Source organism: Akebia trifoliata, chromosome 7, assembly GCF_017979445.1.
Source record: "Akebia trifoliata isolate Shusen 1 chromosome 7, ASM1797944v1, whole genome shotgun sequence".
Classification (NCBI taxonomy): Eukaryota; Viridiplantae; Streptophyta; class Magnoliopsida; order Ranunculales; family Lardizabalaceae; genus Akebia; species Akebia trifoliata.
Genome location: NC_141381.1, coordinates 6,409,304 through 6,423,976, shown reverse-complemented (window position 1 = coordinate 6,423,976; position 14,673 = coordinate 6,409,304).

Below are 14,673 nucleotides of genomic sequence, written 5' to 3'. Positions count from 1 at the left end.
CACAAATCCCAACAATTTTCCAGAAGTTACTCCAAACACACATTTTTACAGTTGAGGCGGAGTTTGTACTTTTGAATCCTTATGAGAAATTTTTCCAACGCAGCAACATGCCCCAGTCGTTCTTTGGATTTGACTATCATATCATCTACATAGACTTCGACTTCTTTATGTATAATGTCATGTAGTAATGTCGTGGTTGTTCTTTGATAGGTGGCTCCAGCATTCTTCAAACCAAAAGGCATAATCTTGTAGCAAAAGGTTCCCCACTGTGTGATAAACGACATCTTTTGCATATCCCAAGGATCCATTTTTATCTGATTGTACCCTGAAAAGCCATCCATAAAGGATAATAAAGCATGCCCTGCTGTACTATCTACTAGAACGTCTATGTGCGATAAAGGAAAACTATCCTTTGGGCTTGCTTTGTTTAGATCTCTAAAGTCCACACACATCCTGACTTTTCCATCCTTCTTCGGTACCGGGACGACATTGGCAATCCACTCAGGGTATTCTACTACTTCTAAGAATCCAGCGTTAATCTGCTTCGTAACTTCTTCTTTTATTTTCAGAGTCTATTCCGGCTTCATACGTCGAAGTTTCTGTTTAATGGGTCGAGCATCTGGATATAACGGAATCCGATGTTGAACAATGTCTATGCTTATTCCCGACATATCCTCATAAGACCACGCGAACACGTCTTTGAACTTTCTGAGCAAGTCTACTATCCCTTTGCGTTTATCGGGGGATAATGTGATCCCAATCCGAATCTCTTGAGGACTTTCTTTTGTTCCGAGATTGATAACCTCTACTTCCTCTATTAGAGGTTGAGCCCGACGTTTATTTTCTTGTTCAAGTAATTTGATTATCTCGGGGGGAGGTTCTTCGTTAGAAGATTCTCCCTCTGAAGTCAGATTATTAGTTAAATTATTATTGCGCTCGGGGTAATCAAGATTTTCTTTTATTTCATTAAAAAGAGATGGGGTAACATGACTCATTGCCGACTTGACAGACTCACTAAACTTAGCAGAAATAATGGACTTACTTGACTCAACAGAAACAAATGACTCATCTGGCATGTCAAACCGAACAAAACTAAGGGGACTGACAGACCCAGTCTTGACATGCAACACAAGACTAATTACATGATAGCTAGAGAGATACCCTACGACGGGTTTGATTGCAGATTGAGGATTTGGGATCCCCTTCTCAGTTGACAACACTAAGACACTGTGATCTTCAATGAATAACTGGTCGATGTTGAGGGAGTCTAGATTGAACTGCTAGTCTTCAATTTTCTTCTCTTCAACTTCTGTGCTTGCTTCCTTTTCAGGCCAATCCATACCAAAGAAGATCTCAAACCCCAGCAGACGAGTACCTGTGATGTGGTCAATGAATGGCTTGGGGAACCCACAGTAACAGAAATCTTCTCCTTCCTTCACGAAATAGCCATTAAGGGTCTTACGATAAGGCTTCATTTTGATGAGATCCGTAGTGCGTCTTTGCCTTTTTGTAATTGCCTTGTCTCGCTTTGTCTTCCAATATTTGGCTCAATCTTCATTAGTAGGCTTATATCCTAGCCCAAATGTACCGATGACCTCTTTAATCACTGGTGCCTCTTTAATACCTTGCTGCTTGCAACCTAAGCCCATACTAGGGAAAAATCTCATTTTCTTGAATATATTGACCATGTAACAGTTAGAAGTATTTTCCATTGGAAAATATTCTTTCATGGCTTGATCCCATTGGACTGAGCATATTTTCTCAAACTCGAACCCATTGAGCTCTACTTCCTGTTGTTCTGGCTGAATCTCAAGCAACGGCTCATCCTTAGCTTCAGTACTGTTTATAATCCCTACAATTTCAACATCTCCATGAAGAGTAATCACTAGTCCATCATTGATAAACTTGATCTTCTGGTGTAGCGTGGAAGGGATAGCTTTGATCTGGTGTAACCATGGCCTCCCTAACAGTAAATTGAAAGAGGACTGGATATCGATAATCTGGAAATCCACAGGAAATTCAGCTATGCCTGTAGACAATCGAAGGTGCAGAATTCCCAGTACGTCCCTTTTAGTGTTATCATAGGCCCTAACCCCTTGATTAGTGAGCTTGAGATCTTCAGTTTTAAACCCAAGGCAAGTGGCGATCTTCAAAGGGCAAACATTCAATGCACTCCCATTATCGATCAATACCAGAGGTACCCTCATCCCGTTACAGTCAACTGTGATGTGCAATGGCTTAGTATGATTTGCTCCTTCCTTTGGGAGATCGGAGTCTGAGAAGGATAAGATATTCTCCACATAGGTCGCCCCTACTATGTTGGCCAGCTGATCTGGAGAAGTATCAAGGGAGACTTGGGCTGTATTTAATGCTTTGAGAACAGCCTCTCTATGGGCAGTGGAAGCCATAAGTAAACCCCAGACTGAGATGTTGGCTCCTGATTTCTTCAATTGCTTGATCACAAATTATCTTCTTCAATATTTTCTGTGATAAGATCTTCTCTTTCATTTCTTGCCAGGGCTGCCGGATTATCAACACAAAGTTCTTGTGGCTTAAAAACTCTTCCCCCTCGAGTCATATGTCTAATTTCATCACAGGAGAAAGAGTATGGCTCATCTTCTTCAGTCAGCAAGTATGGATCTTCATCTGTCAAAGATAAAGAACTTTTCAAGTTCATCTGAACCAACAAGTAACTGGTGAATACGATACTACTGTATCGAGGTGGGGATAAATAATACGTATCATCTGAGGTTAAATCAAATGGTTCACAATTTGTAATGGAAACCTCATCAGTGAAGGCTATCCCGACAAGGGGGTAACTTGGCGGTTTGTCTTGGATGGGATGGATAAGAGAGACAGAGTCGAATGGTAATGGTGTATGAGACACCATGTTCAAAGTTGGTGGAGGTTGATAGGTAGGCAGTGGATTAGTGGTGACATTCGGTGGGCTACGGATTGTGACCTTTTTGTTGTCGATCAGGTTTTGAATGGCATGGCGTAAGGTAATACATCGATCCGTGTGATGGCCAGGGTTTTGATGGAACTCGTAGAACAAGTTAAAATTGTGTCCAGCTGGCAAGGGATTAGGTAAAGGTCGGGGTTGGATAGGGGTAAGAAGCCCTTTTTTCACCAATTTGTGAAAAGCTACAGTGAGACTCATCCCTAGATTTGTAAATTGACGCGGAGTTCGAGGTTGACTTGGGTGAGCCTGGTTATTAGTTCGGACTGGGGGTTGAGCTGGGATAGCTGACGTGTTGCCTATGTAGACATGGTTGGTGCTAGGTTTAGAAACATAGGGTTTCTTAAGCTTGTTATCCGAAGAGTTAGAGAGGATCCTAGAGGCAAAAGCGTCCTCAAGTTGACTTCCGGCTTGTAACAAAGACTCGAAAATAAGGAGATATTGGGCCACTAAGTGCTGAGCATATCCTTGTGAAAGGTTCTTTAAGATGATCGTTACTTGTTTCTTTTTCGAAGGTCTATCCCACATTTGTGCAGCCTTGGCCCTCTAACGACCAATGAAATCAGTAAATGTCTCCCCATTTCTCTGCTTAGTTGCTTCCAAATCCCTTCTTGAGGTCTCAATCTCGGTACTGTACTTATACTGATGCCAAAAAGCCTTTGACATGTTTTCCCATGTACCTACAGTAATTGGATCTTGAGACATTAGCCAGCATAGTGCTGATCCTGATAAAGTTCTCTGAAATAACAACGTCATATGTTCGTCATTGAGTCTCATAGTGCACATGTTAGTAACATACACCTTAAGATGTGTTTTTTGCACACCCTATACCACTAAACTTATCCATTTCTGGCATTACAAACTTCTCTAGCAAATGGATTCTAGGGATGCGGTTCAAAGCTTCAATGCCTGCTGCAATTTCATCGATAACCTTTATACTCTTCATAGTTGATTCTAACTGAGACATTCTATTAGCTAACATTGGGTTCTCATCAACATATTCTTCATCTCCGTCGAGTTCAAAGACTTCACGTGGACGTCTCTCTTCTACCTTCTTTCCTTTTGGATCATTTTGGGGATTGCCCGTTGATTCCGAGGTCTGTTCTAACACTTCCACTTTGCCTTTTATACTGTTGATATCGTTGGCAAAGGCTGCCAAGATCTTACAAATCTCTGTAAGTTCAGATTCTGAAGCCATCTCTGTTTGCTGACTTGGTACTGTAGCTCGTTCTAACCGACTGGACGTACGACTCCAACTAGGAGGTGGACGCTTGAGTTTGGGCGCAATGATAATCCTATATGACCCCATCAAAGGTAAATTTAGTCAATTTCAGTATTACCCTCTTGATAACATTTTAAGGAATCATTTCATTGAGGTTTGTGCACCAATCATTAATTAATCCATTCACATAATGAACATTCAAAGAAGAAATCAATATTTATTTGAAAGAAAAATAGCTTTATTGAAAATGATTGACAAATAAATGTTCTTATTAAAAACATCTTTCAACAAATTTGATTTGAATTATTTTTACATGGACGCTTGACTTTGTCTTAATGGTCATCAGGATTACTGTTAGGCTTGACCCTCTTGGCTTTAACAACTGCCTCTTTGAATTCTGCTGGTCCATCTGGATACCCTAAGGTGCGCTTGTTCCAAGCTTTCTCAATGAGGTGTACTAACTTTTCAGTCAAAGGCTCGAGGGGAAAGAAGGCTTTGTGCTGAGGTAAAGATAACCCTGTAGGTACGTCATATTGTTCTGGGATCAGATTAGGATGGTAAAAAGATGTTTCTTCTAAACCAATCAGACGGACATAGTATGATCCTTTGGTTCCTAGAACAGGGGGATCAATCATCCACCAAGGGCACTTAAAATCGATATGATAGGCAAGGCGAGAGTCTAGCCATTTGCTCTAAGCTTTGACTGAGTTGTGAAGCACTAACAGGTTTCTCTAGGAAAAGTGTTCTAGCCCATATTCGAGGTTTGATGGAACCTCTATGATTTTGAGACGATCACAAAGCCACATATAGAGTAAGTAGGGGCTTCCTTTGAAGCTTTCCCGCTCACCATTTTTTATGGCATCTAAACCTGAAAAAGTTTCAGCTAGGATGAGAGGTACAGGGTTGACTTTCCTTGAGAGTTGAGAGGCTATATCTATGAAGGACTCAGGGATAGTTTGGTCATCACTATTGGAGGTCAGTATGTATTGGGCTAGGATTCCTAGGCACAATCGATAATCTCTAGTAGCTCGCCAGGCTTCGGGTTTTACATTGATAGGGTGACTGCGGGAGCGATACGGGCCCAATAAAGGTACTAAGTTCAATTTCCCGTCATGGACTAAGACCTTGGCTTCTTCCTTGGAAATGTTTAGTCCTATGGCGAGTTCACCAGAATATCCGATCTTCAATGAGGGCCTGACTAGAGGTCTTGAAGTGGATATCCTCATGATGTCGCAATAATCCTCGTGAATGGGGCACAAATGCATATACCCCATATGGAATATGTGAAGATAGGGGTTCCATCGCTTAGCCATAACATGTAAGAGGTTCCAGTCTATCTCAAACTCATGGAAGTAAAGAGCACTCCTCAACATGAATCTCCCAAAATTGATCTTCTCTACAGGGTGCATTCCTATGACGGTTGTTTTGACTAACTGATCGATTGGGTTGTCGCCTGCGACTAGCATCCTGGTTTGACACAAAAGGGCATTTTAGTACTTTTTCAATGGTCCATGTAAAAGATCAATTTTTTATTTTCTTTTGAAAAATCTTGTTCTTATGAAAAATATTTTCTGGAAAACTTTTCTTCTAGAGAACACTTCTTTTGGAAAATAATCTTTTCTAGAAAATATTCTTTCTGTAAACTATTTGTCTTCTTTTGTAAATTTGATTTCCATTTAAATGGCTCAGCCCACCATGATTGTTGGATCGGGATGGATTGGGTCATTATTGTAAAAGAATGGATTCTTTATTGGGTTGGTGCACCCATTTTAATTTTCAAAAACAACATTTGATCCTTGAGGACAATCATACAATCTGATCTACACCATTCACATCACTCACATACATTCATCAATCAACAAGCTCCATTCAATAAACAACTCGGGAACACCCACAATAAGTTCGAGTCATGACCTACTAGGAAGGTTTCTAGACTCTAAGCTTATTACATGCAATGCATTTTTATCTGGCCACCTTTACCCAAGCACACTTATATACCTTTCGATACATGGTGACTTGGTTTGATATACCGTATAGGTGATAACCTAAAACCTCAATTCACTTCTCTGAAGCCAAAAACAGCCAGTTTGATCTTCAGTTGAGAGGTGGCGCGCAATACTGAACAAGGGCCCACTTAAATACCTCTCGTCTAGAATACACGTAGTCTATCCCCCTCGTACAGTAGGGTACAGCAGGGTAAGATCTTGCTTAGGCACTGATTTTGACCAAGAAGTGCAATTGATATACTTAGATTATCTTTTATACCTATGAGTACGAGTCAAAAGTTGTAACTTTCATAAATGGTTTGGCATCCCACGAGGGGACCGACCACGTACTAGTACTACGTTGGCAATCGGGACATGTGACTGTGTGGCTTACAATAGGTCAAAGGCTCAGGTCGCTCCAGCCTGGGTGTATCAATATACTTCTCATAATCACCTGATCAGACGGTATTGATGCCCCAGTTTGATATACCCTAAGGTACGTGATTGGAGTTGTGGTTTTCATGAATGACGTCGCATCTCCGAAGAGACCGGGCCACGCACTAGTGCCACGTTGGCTAAGTGGGATGTGTAAGTGAGTAAAACAGTAAACGTGCATGTGGTGTGTACAAAACAGGGTGGGGTGTTCCCGGGGCCTTTTTCAAACAAATGGGCCTATGGGCCCAATCAAACCAATCATATATCGGATTACATGAAAATTTAGCCAAAACCATTCAAATCATATGAATATTCAATCAAGATCACATTATTCGAATCATATGAATATTTAATCAAGATCAATACCCTTCCCATCACATAAGTAAAGATAAGCACATTGAGCATATACTGATATTAGAAACACGCATTTAATCCAACATTATTTCCTTATGCATTCCAATCAAAGGTTATTTCGGATGGCCCAAAATAATTCAAAATTTCAAATCATATTGAATTGAGGATGACTGGATATTCGTTAGGATGGAGATTTTAAAATCAAATACCCCTTTTTTTTTCTTTAGAAAAAAAAAAAACAACAAAAACAAAATCCTAATGAAACGTTAGCCAACAAGTGGATCGTTGTTGACAAACCATCTTTTACTAGTGTCACCCCAATTTCAACGTAAATCATTAAGGTGACATTTGAACAATCGGTGTGTCAAACAAACAAATCATTCAGCCACAAAGGGGGTTGCCCACAATTAGAACGACATTGAGATATATTAGCAACCCATTATTAATTCATAACCCACCAATTCTTTAGAAAAAAATAATAATTGTCACATATGGATTGGTGTGTCACAAGTAAATATTCGTGTGTTGACATGAACTAAACAGCCACGATTTTCATCCGTTAAATTAAACGATTATTTCATAAACACGTGCTTATTTAGTTGCAATTTCCGCTTTATCCAATGGTTCTGACCTCCAAAAATTTTAAGAAATAAACATAAAAAATTGAAAAATGCCCAAAACCAAACGGATTGATGTTGTTGATTCAGGAACAACAACTATCGTCATTCAATCTCAATCATAGACCGATGTTCTCTGCAATAAAAAATCAAAAGTTCAAATCCAATAGGTTTCCTACACCTCTTCGATCCTCTGTTTTAAAAGCATCTAAATAGAAATAATAAAAAATCAGAAAATCAATGCTTCTACAGTCGGGTTCACGTTCGTAATACCGATCTGATAAATGAGAGTTAAAGAAAATAAACAGCCCACAAGATCGACTAAAATCGGAAGCAATGTGTCGATGGTACATAGATGAATCTACTACAAACTTCGATCGAACAGTTTTTTTTTTTTTTTTAAAAAACAGCCCCGATTTAGTTTCTTTCTCTTTTTTTTTTTCAAAACTTTGCTTCTTTGGGCGAGATCAACGATGACCAGCAACCTTCAAACTCTCCTTGACAGCCAATAAAAAGGTTGATTAAAACGTCCAAGATCACATCGATTCTTGAGAGAGACTGAATCTTCAAGGTTTGATTTTCACAAAGGGAAAACGACAACTTTGATCGGGCTGAAACTTCAGCCGATCGATTGGAGCTTAGGTCGATCTCTGTTGGAAAGGATGAAACCACTTGGATCTTTTAAGAGGACGATGTGGTAATAGACAGATTAAAATGCCAAGATCAAATCGATTTTTGAGAGTGACTAACTCTTTAAAGCAATGAATTCAATCTGAGGTTCCAGCCGATCGGTTGGAGCTCAGATCAGTCTGCGTTGGAAAGAATGAACCCACTTGGTTCTTTTATGAAGATGATGTGGTAATAGACAAATGGGATTTTGTTTATTACACACCCCTTAGTCGTTGCTGTGAACAGAACCCAAAAACGAAATTTTTTTTTAAAAAAAATCGATTTTTTTTAGACATTAGCCCCCCACATTGTTGCAGACAACACCTTAAAGAAATTTTTTTTTAAACTCCCCAGCCCATTAACATTATTAATGGAACCTAAAAAATAAAATACAAATAAAACAAATTGTCGAAGGATACATCGCCCACCAAAACTTCATTTTTTTAAAAAAAACGTTACTTGAGAATAAAACCTTAGAATAAAAAAAAATCAAAATAAAATAAAAAATCTACATGATTCATTACTCATCTCTCCGTCTTCAATTAAATTTCTTGATCTTTTTAATCATTTAAGATCGTTCTAAATAACCCTCGATTGGACTATAAGTAATAAAATAATGCGAACATGTAAGGGCAGAATATAAGTAATAAAATAATGCGAGCATGTAAGGGCAGAATATTCATGATCTAAACTCGTAATCCAATATTGAACAAAAGGATGAAGAAATAAAAAAAATTAAAAACAAGTAGACAAACAAATAAACAGATAAACTAACAATAAAAAAAAACTAGATCACTTTAGCAATGCTCCCATACTTGGGGTTTTTCAAGTCTGATCCTCAATGTCCCCAGTGGAGTCGCCACTGAAAGCGCCCTAGATCCACGTGGTGCGCGGATCCGCTTTTGACCCTTGAGGTTTGGGGGTCGCCACCTAGTTATTATGGTCTAGGAACCAAACTGACCCTACAATGGATAAAAAAAACTAATCTACTATAGAAATCTGAATCCAGGGATCATGTTACGGGGTTGGAAGGTGTTAGGCATCAACCCCGCCCGGCCAATGCCGGTTTCTACTTATTCCAAATACAACTACATCGCTAATGACAAAACCTAGATTAAAAAATAATGAAAAATCTTACCTTCGATCTGCAAAAGTACTATTCCCTCAAATCAGGTGAAAATAGCTCCTTGTACCATACTCCTTGCTTCGTTCTGTCTCCGGATCTGATTTCTGATCTCTGAAGCAAGGTATCTCCTTCTTGGATCTGGATGCTTTGAATTTGTTGTGGATTTTTGGAGTGTTTTTGAAAGGTTTCTAGGTGTTTTTTAGGCTAAAATTGAAGTAGGGGTGTTAGGGAAGGAGTTGGGACTCCAAAATTAGGGTTTTGGGGAGGTTGTAGAGGCTTTTTCACCTACTTTTTCTAGGATTTTTTCTTTGATACGAAAATAGGGTGTGGAGGAACCTATTTATAAATTTTTTTTACGAGAATTAAGGTTTGATTAGAGTTTCTTTTTAGGGTTTCAATTAAGGTTTAGACTTTGGTCTCATGAGATGGACTTAATCTTTAGGGTTTTGACTTAGGGTTTTACTTTAGTCTTATGAGATTGACTCGATTAGTTTAGATTAGGATTTTGATTTAGGGTTTTGACTTTAGTCTTATGAGATTGACTTGATTAGTTTAGATTAAGGTTTTGATTTAGGGTTTTGACTTTAGTCTTATGAGATTGACTTTAATACTTGACTTTAGTCTTACTTAATTGACTTTAGTCTTATTTGATTGACTTTAATATCTTGACTTTAGTCTTGCTTGATTGACTTTAAATTTTTGGAGAACCCCCCTCTATTATATCTTTAATTCTTTGGACCCCCAAATAGAGGGGTCCTTAAAGAAATATCTTGCGAACCATCAACAATTTTGCCTGAAAGCCTGATTGATCGATTTTTTTGTTCAAATTTTAAAATTAATTTTATTAATGTTTCACTTTACATTATTTAATGATTTATTTATTAATTTCAAAAAATTTAATTATTAAAATTGTAAAATTACCATTTTGCCCTCGGAGAGGATTTTTTACGTTTTAAGTTGTTTTTCAATGTTCCAGGATGTTTTGGAATCAGTTTTTCGTAAGGAATTCAATGGAAATGTTGGTTTTTGTCATTTATGAAGTTTTTTATATGAAATGGTCGTGAACTTTATGAGGGGTATTTTCGTAATTTTGTCAAATTTTGTGAAAATTGGCGAAGTGGTTTACTTGATTTTGATTTGTTGTTTTATGTGTTTGAATGGATCTTCCTAAGCGTAACATAGGTTCTAGGGTTATTTTGGTGTTAGGGGTATTTTGGTAATTTGGTCATTTTTAATGATTTTTATCGTGAAGCTTCTTTTTGGTCTGTAATATGATGATTCTACGTTTCTGGGATCGTATTTTCCTAGTGTAGCGTGGTTTCTAAGGTTTTGTCAGTTTGAGATACCTCATTCGGATTTTTGAAACACATCTGGTGACAAAATAAAGCACTGGAATAAACATCCATCATTGGGAACTTTTACGATCGGGTTGACGACTTGATTAATCAGGCGGATGCAAAAATGAGGTGTCTACACTTTCATCTCCTTTTTTTACAATGACCTTTGGCCCCTTAAATAGAAAATCCCTAATCCCTCAAAAGAAACCCTAATCTTAATTAAATTAGTCTTTCCATCTTTACCCTTATCCAAATAAAATAATTATCTAAATGGGAAGAATCATCTCAAATTGGGTTGCTTCCCTAATTTGATAGAATTCTACTCAAATCTTACTACGTGTTTGCCTCGAGATGTGTGTTGATGGTGTGAATGAATGATCCAGATGGAAATGAATTTTTATTCGTCCACAATTGGTATTGCTTAATTGTGATTTTGTTTGGTTGGTGTCCCGACCTTTTTTCTCTTCTTTAATAAAATTTTATTTACTTGTTGAAAAGAAAGTTGTATGGCATCTTAAGTAATGTATCACTCGTACAACTTCACTTATGAGATTTGTGCATCTAGTAATTTTGGTTCTCTTTTATGTTTAAGCTCTTTCATATCAGAATTTTATTTGGACAGAATAAGGATCCATAAACCATCATTTTTAGACTAATTTTATAGATAAGAAGTATGTTGGTTGGTCTTACACCATTTGGTCAAATACTTATTTGTTCTGAACGCGACTTGTCTATGATAAATTGACTTAGTTTCTGATCTTTCATCTAGATTTATTCATTATTATTATTTTTTAAGTAGAAGACCTTCAAGGACCATATGGTGAAGATGCAAGATCATCGTAGTGATGCCAAGTAAATTGAACTCAATAGACTGAAGGACTCCACATACATACCCCTGCCCCGATTGCATGTGCACCATAAACTAAACAAAAGATCTCGGATCCTCATCCAATTCATGATTTGCTTTGGAAATTATTGGTATAATTTGGTGTGCACATCTCGCCGTTGACCACCATTTTTTTGAGAAATTGTATTGCCACACAAACTTTTACTTACAACACAAACAATCCTTTTTCATAGAACTAGCACTCAAATTTATTAGATTCACTTACATCAGAGGATATCACATTAATCCAATATTTTTTTTCGTGGTCAATGAGAAGAATCACATCCTCATTGTATCTATGGCTACTGAAAGAGAACGAAAATTAAATTTTCTATTGTAGGAATTACGTCCCCTTTGTATATAATTCGATTTTATCGATATTTATTTTAGAAAGTAGAAAAGGGTAGTAATCCATCAAAGTTCTAATTCCAATTTTGGTTTCTTACAGAGTTTGTCATTTTTGTTTCTATTTTTTTACTTGTTTGTTAACTCTAATTTATCCATTCTTGTATACAAGTTATCCAAGCATTCAAAATCCCCAGATTGAATGACATTTATGTTTCTACATGCTTTAATTCTCATTTCTATTTGTGTGATTTGAAGTATAAATTGCAAGACAAAGCCTACTTTTGCTTACAATCGACATATAACAAGATGAAGAGTGTGTATGGATGCAAAGATTTAGGGTGCTCGATAAATTTGGCACTTTCTAGTTACAAGAAATTAGGCCTGTCAACTGATGCTTATCGGTTCAAATACAACAATATCTGGATCTAAATTCAAATTCAAATCTGATGGATGTTCTAAAACTCTATTTGAATTCGAATCTGATTATCTTATTGGATATCGGATAATATCCAATTAGAATTCGAATAATTTGTATATGCAAAAAAAAAAAAACATAATTTTTCCTTATCCAATTGATTTTTCTTAAAAAAAAACACTTATTATATAATAAGTAAATAAAATAATATATATATATATATATATATATATATATATATATATATATATATTATTTATATAATAAATTAATCAAATAAAATAATATATATTATATATTATTTCAAATTGAATATTATCGGATTCGAAATGTTAATATCCGAATCTGTATCAGATAAGGATTCGAATATATAAAACTATCGGAATTCGAATCCGATATCCGAAATTTTTGGATAATATCCGATTTTTTGAATTCGAATTCGAATCATATTCGAATTTTTGACTGTCCATTGACACCCCTATAAGAAATACATCTTTTGAATGCAGTTAGAATCAAATTCTATTCTTTCCAAGTAGTGGGTTAGCATATCTTGGTTTTATTTTACCCCGGACAAGTACCTTCACACCTTTAAGGGACCTATAATGATAAAATTACCCTAAGGAGATCAAAATGGGATATTTAATGAAAACAACCACGTAAACTATTTAACCAGTCATGTATTTTAGTATTTACAAAAATGGTCATATGCCTGATTTTGTAATTATTTTTTACCAAAATGCTCAGTATTGTGTGGTAACATTTGCTATTTGTTTACCCTTGTAGACCTACGTTCAACTGAAGGGTACTAAAGTCAAATTAGTCATACAATTATTGAAAGTTTTTGTAAGAGTATACAAATATCTTTACTATTATAATTAGTGAAAGTGGAGTAGAAGTGGTCAATACCAAAATTTGGATTCCAAAAATGCCCCTACCATAACATTTTAACTTAATATAATTGGGACATTTTAGTCAAAACTAAGAAAAATGCAATCCCACATAAAAATCTGACCAATTAACCAATCAACAAAACTACTTGTTACAAATAACATCTTGTTATTGTAACGAAACATATAAATGTTGACCAATCTGGGTAACTTGGTAAAATGTAATGGTTGAATAATTGAAAAATTAGATTATTCAGGAATACACATTGAATGCTGAGATTACATGAATCCATAATTATATTATTAAAAAGAAAAAGTGTTTATGATTGTTCTAAAAATCACATTAATTAATTTTCAAAATTATAAAAGAATCATTTTTTTTTACTATGCAATCTTCAAATCCACCTTTAATTAAAAACGTAGTCAAAGTTTTTTGTCCTATATGTACTAAAGATTTGTAATGGGCTAATTTTTTTTGTGAGGATGGTCTCTATGGTGAGGAGATCATCCTCACAAAAAATTAGCCCATTTTGAAACTTTGGACCCAATTTATAAGTTGAAGAATTGTGGACCGTCATTTTTTACCGTTAATTTATATCCAATTTCGATGGGGTTAAATGTTTTGGATGGGCTGATTTTTTTTGTTTTTGTTTTTTTTTTTTTTTGAGGATCATCTCTTTGGTGATTATCATTTATATCAAAAATTAGTTTATTGAAATATTAAGTTTGACCTAAATAAATGTTTTAATTTACTCAGTCAATTATTTATTTATTTATTTATAATTTTGATATTCTTTAGTTTTAGAAGAATATTGGAATGAATTAACTCTTTCCATGATGGTCTCCTATTGTATGTATATCCATATATCGAAATATTATAAACAAAGTTATGCTAAACTGACCAAAAAAAGACATTCAAATACACTTAACTGACGTGGAATGTGCACAGAACCATATATTTTTCCTCATTATCTCAAGGAAAAAAATCATTGGTTCTGTGCATATTCCACATGAGTTAAGTGTATTTAAATGTCTTTTTTTAGCAAGTCTAATATTACTCTTATGAGTTTTATGATCTAAGTTTAGGTACGTCAATCTATTTATTTTGTTGATTTTCCTTACTATCATAATAAGAGTGTTTATCGACACCAATGCCTCCACATTTGGACTTAACATGAATCATTAAGATCAATGACTCAAATTGTAGTAATCAATCATTTACAACATCACATTTGAACATGAATCATATAGAACAACCACTCAAATTGTTGATCTTGATCTCTATGATTTTAATGGTGTTTTGATCTCAAAGATTTGAATTGTGGATCTCTTTATCGGTGTGGAGGGGCAAAAGATTTTACAAAACCACCACAAAACTAAGAGAGCATCTAGAAAGTCGTCCCTAACATAGGGTCTAATATGTAATATCTACT